The sequence below is a fragment of the Alligator sinensis genome, unplaced genomic scaffold (assembly GCF_000455745.1).
Source record: "Alligator sinensis unplaced genomic scaffold, ASM45574v1 scaffold3_1, whole genome shotgun sequence".
Taxonomy (NCBI): Eukaryota; Metazoa; Chordata; order Crocodylia; family Alligatoridae; genus Alligator; species Alligator sinensis.
In genome coordinates, this window is record NW_005842465.1 from 541,670 (window position 1) to 551,555 (window position 9,886).

A 9,886-nucleotide genomic window follows, 5' to 3' on the forward strand; every position below is an offset into this window, starting at 1 on the left:
CTGCTGAAGCATTGGTGGCTTTCTTACTCACTCAGTGTTCATGCATGAATCTGTCATGTCAAGCTTGACCAGGACAGTTTCTAGTTGCCAGAGACAGAAATGGGCCCTCTCTTGATAGCGCCTGTTGCTGCAGCTCTGTGCTTGCCAAAAAGTTCAGATGATGCAGCAGGGATTGTCCCAGGATCCTGTCCTGCCTGTGACTAACTCCTAGGTCTGCCCCGGCCTGCGTGGCTCTCTTCAGTTAGGGCACACCGCTTCCTTCAGCCAGCACCGCCCAGGGAGGTGACATGGCTATCAATGCATTTGGCTGCCTTTGACTCTCCAACCTAAATGATTGTGTACTCACTCACAGCCGGGCTCATTGCTATGAGGCTCCCTCTCACTGTGGGACAGTTTCCTCAGCAGGGCCTGATAGAGGCACTGCATTGTCCATGCAGTGGACTAGAAGGGCTGAGAGGAACACACCAGCCGAAGCAAGTCGCCTTTCTTTCTAGTGTAGTGTGTAAAGCACCCCCACTCAGCCTTTTCTAGAGCACATTACAGCTGAGCTGGAGAGGGGTTAGTGAAGGCTGGGTAAGAAGAACTGGGTGATTTGAAACAGGGGTGTGGAGAGAGGTGGAGCTGGGGCTGCGTGTGGAGGGCTTGGCAGAGCTGGCCCTGCAGCAGCCGTAGCTGGCAGCTGTCGCTCTGTGGTGCATGGGTGTCCCTGTGACTGCTCTGAGGTCTCTTCCTGTCTCTTTGCACAAGCAGCTGCTGCATCGCTCTGTGGGCAAAGGATAACCGTGCTGGGAGCAGACCCAGGCCCGAGTACCAGATTCTCTTGGGGAAGTAACTCCACAACCTGAAAGACGTCTGGAGGGGGAGACCCCACCCTTGGGAGCCTGGAGAAGGAGAGCCAGCCCATTCCGGAAGGCCACAGGTAAGGCTGCTCCTCCTGCGCCTCCGGTGTCATGCAGCAGGTGAGCTAGGACGTGCACTGCCCTGGCTCTGGACTTTCTGGGCTGCAAGCCCCAGGCTGCTCTTGACAGGAAGGCTCAGGTAGAGGCTGTGAGCAGACCTAGCAGGCTCAGAGCCTGGTTCAGTGGGGACCCCCTAGCCATTGCCTTCTTCAACAATGCAGATTAGTGGGTTGCTGTGCAGCCAGCTGTTGCCTGCATACCCCTGAAGTACCCAGGAGCCCTGGCACCACCTCCCGTCCTGCCAGACATTCATGTCACAGTATCTGTTCACAAGTTACTTAAGTCCAACCTGACATGAATGACAAAGTTCAAGGCCAGATGAGTCGGCTTGACCCCTCATAGACCAGAACAGTTGGAGGCAAGGGAAGGGTCATCTTCACTGCCAGCTCTGCATGCCCAGATCTCCGCTCCTCAGTGGGTTAATAGTGGGAACTGAGTGACCACAGCTCATGACTCTGAGGTACAATGTCACCAGCCAGTCTCCTGTCTAAGCAGTCCAGCACCCCAGTTAGGCATGGCTCAGCATGTGTTAAAGAGTTCCCCTCAGTGCCCACTGTCCAGAGGGTCTAAGTCCATTACAACCCCAGCCACAGAGCCTGGTTCTTTAGCTGATGGCTAGAAATACCTGCTTCTATCCCTGATTCAACCCCTGGTTGCAGGGGAATGCTGCTGCTGTTGCCCCAGCCTGGCAGGGCTCTGCTCTCCTGCTACAACCCTTTGGGGCCTACTGAGATGCCTTTTATAGATGGGCGGGTCGAGGCCGGGCAGGGGTGTGGAGAGGCTGATGCAGTTTTCTTTCCCAACCTGGGTTAGAAGCTGTCTCTTCCATGTGCATTAAGGCCAGGCAGTATTCATCATGCACTTGCATGTGCCTGCAAGCTCGTGTGTTGATGGGGAGAGCATTGTTGTACTAGGGCACCTGTGGGCATTGTCCAGGGGCAGAATAACTAACCACAGCTCCAGAATTAGAGACCTGTTCGCTGCCTGCCTGAGGGCGCAGCACCTTCCTGGGTCAGAGATTCTGCCAGGGATCTGTGTGTAAGAGCAGGGGGAGGTGCCAGCCTGATCTGGATGTGCCATCTTGCTCTAGGGAAAGCATGACTGAGGTGGAGCCCGTGTTGGACTTTGCATCCTCTGGGAGGACTGGCCGAAGGAACGCCCTGCCTGACATCCTGGGCTCACCGGCCGGTGTCAGCCCTTCTGACCTCCCTCTCAAACTAGCAGAAATGTCTCTAAACGCAGGTATGTACCAGGCCCTGGGCCAGGCACTGCTGGGGGTTGGGAAGTGCAGTCCTGAGGATCCTTGCTTATGAAGCCACCAGAAACAGAGGAGATGGAGCAGGTGTCATGGTGTATCAGGATCCCGGCACACTGGTTGGAGCAAGGGATTGAGTCTGCTGGCTTATAATCAAGTTGCATCCCCTTTCTGTGAAGAGAATTGCTATGTATTCGAATAGGCACCTCTGTAATCATTGTTTTTGTATCCTGTCAATCAGCAGCTTCAGTCCTGGACCAGCACCTGTGGTGCTGGGCACTGTAGAAACACAGCGCACAAGTCCCTGACGCAGTGAGCTGCCAGTTGGAGTAGTGACCATGGCTTGTGGGTTTCCTACAGGATTACACAGACCCATTCCTAGAGCTGCTCTCCCCCATTCTAGTGCTCAGCCTTCTTGCCCTACTGGCTAATTCTTTCTGTGTGGGGATTGCAAAGGCATGGTTGTTTGAGGAACAGCACATTTGGCATTGTTGGCTGTCTGTGCCAAGACACCAGGGACTGAATAAGCCCAGAAAATGGGCCCTTTGAGGCAGGGCATAAGGATGGGCTGCTTAGGGATTAAGAGCTGTGGCAGGGAAATTGCTGGAATAATGAGGACATCCATAGGCAGGGGCTCTGGAGACAGTGGGGGCTGCAGCAGTGGGGCTACCCAGGAGCTGGAGACCTAAGGTGTTGGGCTGCCCAGGAATCAGGCACTGGGAATGAGGGAGCTTGTGCTGTACCATCTCTTCAGCAGGGGGCCCAACCTGCAGGCTTGTTCACTGCATTTATCCCTCCTGCTTTCTTCACAGACAGATCCCAGGAAATGCAGTCCCCGACCACAGAGGTTCCCCCTCAGCAGCCCCAAAGCCCAGAGCTGAAGGACACATCTTAACACCTCCCGTGGGCGCGTTTCTGACCAGCAGGGAAAGAGGAGACTGTCGAGCATCAACCAAGCTTTACTGGCGTGGCCTGGAGTTTGCTGGGTTTTCCTTGGTGCTATGCAGCAAGAACATCTTGTGTTCCTTAGAAGAGGGGAGCAGAGGAGGGACATGGAGCAGCCAAAGGGGAATAAGCCCCTCAAGTCTGGTGCAGCTGGGACAAATCCCTGCAGGGAACCATTTCTTCTGTGGTGTTTAAGGGAACAAACAAAGGGACCAAGGGCTTTTGTTTTGGGGGATATTTTCTTGTCTTCACACCTGCACAGTCAAGCAGCTCAGAGGCAGCCTTGCCCTAGGAATTGCTGAGAGGAGCAGGGGAGTAGCTATTTTTATGTGAGGGCACTGTCCACTGTGACGTTTTGGAAGCAATTTCTTTGTTCTTTTTCTCATGATCCAGTATCCTTCTTCAGGCCTCTTGACAAGATTTGGGGAAATGGTCCAGAGGGGAACACAGTGCAGGCTCCACTCTGTGTCCCAATGGAGAAGCCCTTCTCTAAGAAGCAGGAGTCGGGGACCATTCTTGGGCATGATCCCACTGATCCAGGGTCCCACTGTAAACCCTTGCCGTGTGTGTGCGTGTATTTGGGGTGGGGGCGGGGGCTCAGCAATACCCCCTCCCCACTTCTGTCCCAGGCCTGGCACAGACTCCCAAGCCTCCTGGGTTCCTGTTAGAGTCCAGGCAAGGGGAACACTGTGCAAAGCTACTTCCTTCACTGCTGGCCCTGAGAAGCAGACCCTGCTCTGTAGCTACGGCATTTGCTCTGTAACCAATGAAGGCAGGAACAAGAGGAAGGGGCAGCTGGGCTCTGCAGTGCATGGCAGGGTGACTGACCAATACTGTAGTGAACTGAGTGGAGGGAGGCTGACCTGACTTCAGGGGTAGGCAACAAGGTTAGCATAACATCCGTGAGCTCAGAGCCTAGGACTGTGCTTCCTACACACAGGCTTCCAGGACCTGGCCACATGCTGCCCTCTGCAGAACAGTTGATGTATTACACTGGGCTCACCTCACCCACCTGTTCCCATCCCTTACATCCCAAGCTTGCCATGGCTGATCTGCAGGTGGCACCAGGTGGTACTGAAGTCTGGGCAGGGACTGAATACCTGTTTTCCATCAAAGGCACAGGATCTCCCACCGCACCCAGTCCTCCTGCCTGGCTCCCAGAGGAGAAGCTGTTGGGCTGTGATCTCACTGCAGAGCATGAGGTGGGGCTCAGGGCTGGTAGGGTGCAACGGGCACAGGAAGGAGCTCTGGTGCAGAGAAACCTGATGGCCTGCTTGCCCCTTAGCATGTGTTTGCAGTGTGAGAAGGCCTGGGAGCCCAAAATATGGAGCAGGGCCCCACTAGGTAGGACACTGCCCAAACACGGCACAGACCAGGGCCCAGCTGATAAGACCATGCAGAGCTTCCCGGTCTGCAAGGGAGCTTGTACTGAGCCCCTGCAGAGCAGCTGCTGGCTTCTCCCCACCATTCACCTGGCAGTCAGGACCAAGCTAATGAGCATGACAAAGAGTTGTGGGATAGCTGGCTTAATAGAAATGAGCAGTAAGCACCAAGCAGAACTCACTGCCACTGGCCTTGTTTCCAGTACCGGGTGTGTAGAGGCACCAGGAGAACAGCCCTAGTCGTGGGACAATCCTGCAAAGATTCTCTATCTTTAATGAATGATAGAGTGGGGAATGAGTTAGCCTGGAGTTAGGCCGTCCCCTCCCTTGCCATTTCTCCCCCTGGGCACCCCGGCTGCTCATCGGTGAGTACTCCCTTTGACAAGGCTGCCAGCCCCTCCTCAGGGAGCCCCATAGGGAGCCCACCCCCTCCCTGCTGCACAGCTAAGATGTTCAGGAGACTTCAAAAGCCCATGCTGGTTTTGTCCCCCATCCCCCAAGGTCTGACAGTAACATATTTCTGGCTTTCCACCATCTGCCAGTCCTAAGGGCAGGTAGCTTATGGCTGCCTGTCCTGGCCCTGCTAATCTGAGTTTTTGGTGATTCTCCAGGTTCCCACATGCAGTTAAGGGTTGTGCGGTAAGTGTATCTATCCCATGTCATTAACTCGGTAACTCATCCTAAAACTCTTTTTCCAGCCTGGTTTTTCTGGGGTGATGTTTCCTGGCCTGGCTCTGGGCAGCTCCTGCTTTGCAGGACTTGGGCCTTGAAGTGCTCAGCTGTGCTGCTGTTGGATCAGGATGAATCTGAGCGCTACAGCAGGTCATGGTCATCAATGCTACAGGTGCCTCTGTTGAACTGGCCAAGGAATACAAAACCCAAAGAACGAAATACTTCTACGGGCACCAAACATCCATTGTGCTACACAGAGATAACAACCCTTTGTCATTCTCCAGCTCCTTCTATCTGGGAATTTCAGTCATTTATAAAATGATCGCATATACCCACAAATCTCACTCTGGTTATAAACATGTCACTGGTCCAAAGTGCTGATTATATTCAGGATTGGATAAGTATTTAAAAAATACAGACCCACTGAGCAACCCCTGAAGGCTCAACATGGATTTTATACATTAATGTCTCACAGCCATAAACCCCATGCTATTAACCAATCCAGGCTCTCAGGTTTCTAGAGGTATAAAGCACTTATTTCTATCTGGGAAAAATCATTGTACCCAGCCTTTTACAATCATACCATTCAATTACCATTTTGCCTTCCTCCCCCACCTTCTTAATTTCCATTGTGATTTTTGGTAGCTGCCATTTCAAGAACTACTTGATCTACAATTTGATATTTCCTGCCATTGTGGGGGGGGCACCTGGAATCAGAGACTGCAAAAGGGACAAGGCATCAGTTTCAAACTTGAAATACCAGCTGCTAAAATCATATTTCATTGGCTATTCCACAAGTACTTTGCCAGTGGGACCAAGCCAAATGTTTTCAGAACTAATCAGTCTTTTCCAAGCACATCCCAAGTCCAGAGCAAGCGATTGTGTCTCTGCCCTCCCTCCCAGTCTGTTAAACTTGTAAAACATCTGTCTGCCAGGATTGTGCTGCAAGGAGAGAACAAGGGGAAACTTGGGTATATCTGGAATAAATCAAATGCCAGGAATGGCAAAGTTATAGTTTTACACAAGTGTAACTGAGACCAGGCTCTGGTCTCACTGTCTAAATAATTCCTGAACAAGGATACTGGATTTAGCATCATTCTTACTGTGTAAACAAGCAGTACCCTGGATTTAATGTCTGTACAATGTAGCTGTGTGTGTGTTGGTGCGGGTCCACGTTGGGTGTGTATAGTGTGTTCCTGCTGCTTCCTTGGGATTCTGAACTGAGCACAGGAAGTGTCTGGAGGCCGTGGTCTGGGGTGGACATGGGGACCAGAAACTTGTGGCTACTGATCTGACCTGACAGTACTAGGAGGATGAAGAGCAGTTCCAAAAGGAAGCTCCCTCCCTCTCTGATGATGTGTGTCTTTGAACATCAAACTGTCAATCTCATTCATTTTGGCTGGGGTATAGTTGGGCATCAGGAGAGGGCTGGGATGGGGAGAGAAAACAGTGTAGTTATTTGAAGAGATCACTGCGTGTCTAGGAGAGTCCTGGACTGCTCACACCAGGGGACTTGTTTGAGTAATAAATTGTGAGTATTTTCCTGTGATCCCCTGTGCTGTGTGCAGTTTCTTTGGTACGAGGAGGGTGCACTGAAGGGGCAAAGGAAATTGCAAAATTAGAGGGTTCTCCCCAGCTGAGCTTTCTCTCCCTGACTTGCAAAGGGGAGTGTGAAGTACACCAGATGCTAAGCTGCTAGTGGGGCATGGGGCAGGGTGGAAGTAGGCATCAGGATTCTGTGGGGAAAATCTCCAAACCGCAGCAGGTCTCCTCACACCAGCCAAGAAAACCAGCATCTCATCCACCTGGGATCTGGTAGGGAGCAAGTGAAACAGCTGAAAGGGCAAGAGGCAATGGAGGAGGAAGAAATTCAATAAGGGATGGGCCATTTTCTAGGCATCAAGACTATCCAGAGCCATCATAATGAACTGGAAGAGCCAAGCAAGGATCAGTCCTCACATTAATGGAACTTTGTTCTCTCTGTAAATGCAACACCTTAAAATGCTGCTGATTCGCACCAGGCATACACAGGATGATCTCTATGGATCCTGGTGAGAACCAGAACTTTAAAGAAGCCTGAGGCTCACTAATATCAGACCCCCAGAGCACCTGTTTGGTCACTCAGGATATGGCCCAGTATTGACTACTTCTGTTTCCTGAGGTCCATGGAGCATCTTGATTGTCTTAGGGTGGCTCTGTGTGTGTGTGTGTGTGTGTGTGTGTGTGTGTGTGTGTGTGTGTGTGTGTGTGTACGTACGTACATACAAGGGGCTTAGGATGAGGTTGAAATTTGTCTACATGTACAGCTCAGCCCACATGAGCAACAAAGAGTATGAGCATCCTCTCATTAAAATGGTCTGGTAAATGAGATTCCCCTTTTGCCCCTCCATTTCCCACTAGGCTAGGCTATAGTAACGGGCAGAGGACTTCTCATAGGACACCAGTCCAAGCCCTCATAAGTAGTGGCTAGAGCTGTCTGTCATCTTTTGGCTTATACCAAACAAGTAAGTTTGGATTTAAGGGGCAGCAAGCAGTGGCTGGGACTGGGGCAGAAGGAAGAGGCTGATTATATGACTTGCAGGGGTTGCCAGCAGCAGGGTTGGCTAGCAGGGCTACCCTGCCATGCAGCCTTGGAGGTGACATTAGAACAGGCTCTCTATTGTGATCTCCATCTATCATGGAGGATAGAGCCGGTGGGAGGATAATGGTAGAAGGCTACTTTAGGGGTAAAGGACTCAGTGTTAGCAAGGTGGTTGTGCCAGGCTCTGGGTCATCTAGTGCTTTGGAGAGTTTTGTGTCTAGGCAATTCAGGCAGTATTTTTTCTGGGATTTGGTGGAAGGGAAAGGGAAGCACATCTTGCTTGGCAAGGTTTGCCGGGTGCAGGAGAGCCAGCTTGGGTCTGGAAGGCAAGGGACTGCAGCACTCAGGAGATTCAGGTACAACGGAGACTATGTGGCCAGTTTGACAGTGACAGGGCAGTGTCAAATATTAATAACATTTTATTTGGGTTTAAAAATCAAGTAAACAAATTGTTCTGTCTGTACTTACTTTGGTTTTACACAACAGTTCCCCTCCTCCTGCCTAGCGCTGTTAACTGAAGCTCACTAGGACTTCCCTCATGAGAGTGCCCTGATCACACATACCATTTGCTAGCATCCGGGAGGACCTCCAGTGCTCTCCACTACTCTATAAGGTGCTCAGACACTCCCCCCACCTACTCCCCCATCAGCTGTTTAGCTGATGGTTTTAAGAGACCCTTCCTGGCATCCAGCTGCCTCATGTAGGGCTTCACAAGCCACCAAAGAAGCAGGTAGGTAGTCCCCCAAGCAGCAGGTGGGAATAGTCACTCTGTCCAGCTCTATGCAAGCAGCACCTGAGCAAATGTTCCTAGCATCATTGGGAGGCCAGGCTGAGGTTCTTGAAGACCCTGGAATTATGGGCCTCATCCAATCACTCATGAATGAACCATCCCCAGTGGTCCCCAATGCCTTGCAGCATGATGAAGCAGTAGCCCTTGCAGTTGATGTGCTTCAAGCAATGGTACAATGGGTACAGGATGGAATATAGGTGCCACTGAAACTCCAGTGCAGTTCAGAAAGCCCATCCAGCCATCTGCCTGCTTCTCCATGGTCATGGGAACCTTTATTTTGGTGGCCTGCCTCTGAAACAACAGTAGATAGTCTTGGGGTCATAGGATGACAAGCAAAAGTGGCAGAACTTTAGGCTGAGGAGGGCCAGCTCCGTGCAGCACTCCATAAATGTGGCCTTCCTCAGCCTAAACTTCTACCACTTCTGCTTGTCACTCCATGACCCCAAGACCATCCACTCAAACACACAGCTGCTCACATCTCTGGCCAAGCAGCAGCAGAACACAGTTCAGAGGTAGTCCCAGAGAAGACCGTCCTCTGTGGTCTCCCTATGTTCTCCCTTCCCCAGCACATAGAGAGCAGAGCTTCAGAAGGTACCTTTGGTGTATCAGGGTCATAGTCCCTGCAGCCACTGTGCCACAGGCCACTTGGCAGCAAAAGAGATGGAAGAAGCAGCAAAGCATGACTAGGTAATTAGAGTCCACCATGAGCAGCGGTGCTGTGGGAGCCTAGAGAGTGAGGAGACATATGGGCCCGTGCTCTCTGCTCCTGTTACAAAGGCAATGCATGGGGAATGGATTAGGACTGGGGTAGCAGGAAGCCTAGAGCAGAAGCCTGGGAGTAAAATATCCATAAAGCTCTTGCTGTTGTCACTCCATTGTTTTCAGAAGTCAAAGGTACACCAAGTCTGCTCATCAACCCTTGGCTGTGGAGCTCCAGCACATTACGAAACCCTTGAGTTGGGAAGGGACTGTACACTTGTATAGTACTGAAGTGCTCTAAATTAGGAGGAAGGTAGGATTTTAAGCCTGTACATTTGTCCAGACTCTTACAATGTCAGTGTTATAAACAGCACAGAAGATAATGTTTTCACCCAATGCCCTGAATAGTAAGCACCTTATTATCAGAGTTATTCCTTCACACTGAGTGCATTGACCTCCGATATCAGGACAGCAGCCATTAAAAACTCCAGGCAAAAGTGCAAAAGAAACATCAGTTGTAAAGGTCAGGAACTACAACCTCCCCTTGAAAAGTGAATGGTCTCCTCCAGCACACCCTGCTTTGGTCCTTCTCTTGTCAATCAG

At 51.3% G+C, this 9,886-nt stretch overlaps 1 long non-coding RNA gene across 2 annotated transcripts in view; it reads left to right on the forward strand.

Annotated features, from left to right (window-relative positions):
* LOC102370906 overlaps positions 1-7,342 on the forward strand; it is a 49,187-nt gene extending 41,845 nt beyond the window's left edge. The window contains exons 4-6 of one of the 2 annotated variants that reach the window (XR_003095762.1): positions 751-919; positions 2,050-2,201; positions 3,027-7,342. This is a non-coding gene — a long non-coding RNA (uncharacterized LOC102370906). The remainder of the gene's footprint in view (positions 1-750; positions 920-2,049; positions 2,202-3,026) is intronic. The other variant, XR_324669.3, reaches the window with a different exon arrangement.
* Positions 7,343-9,886: the final 2,544 nt, after the last annotated feature.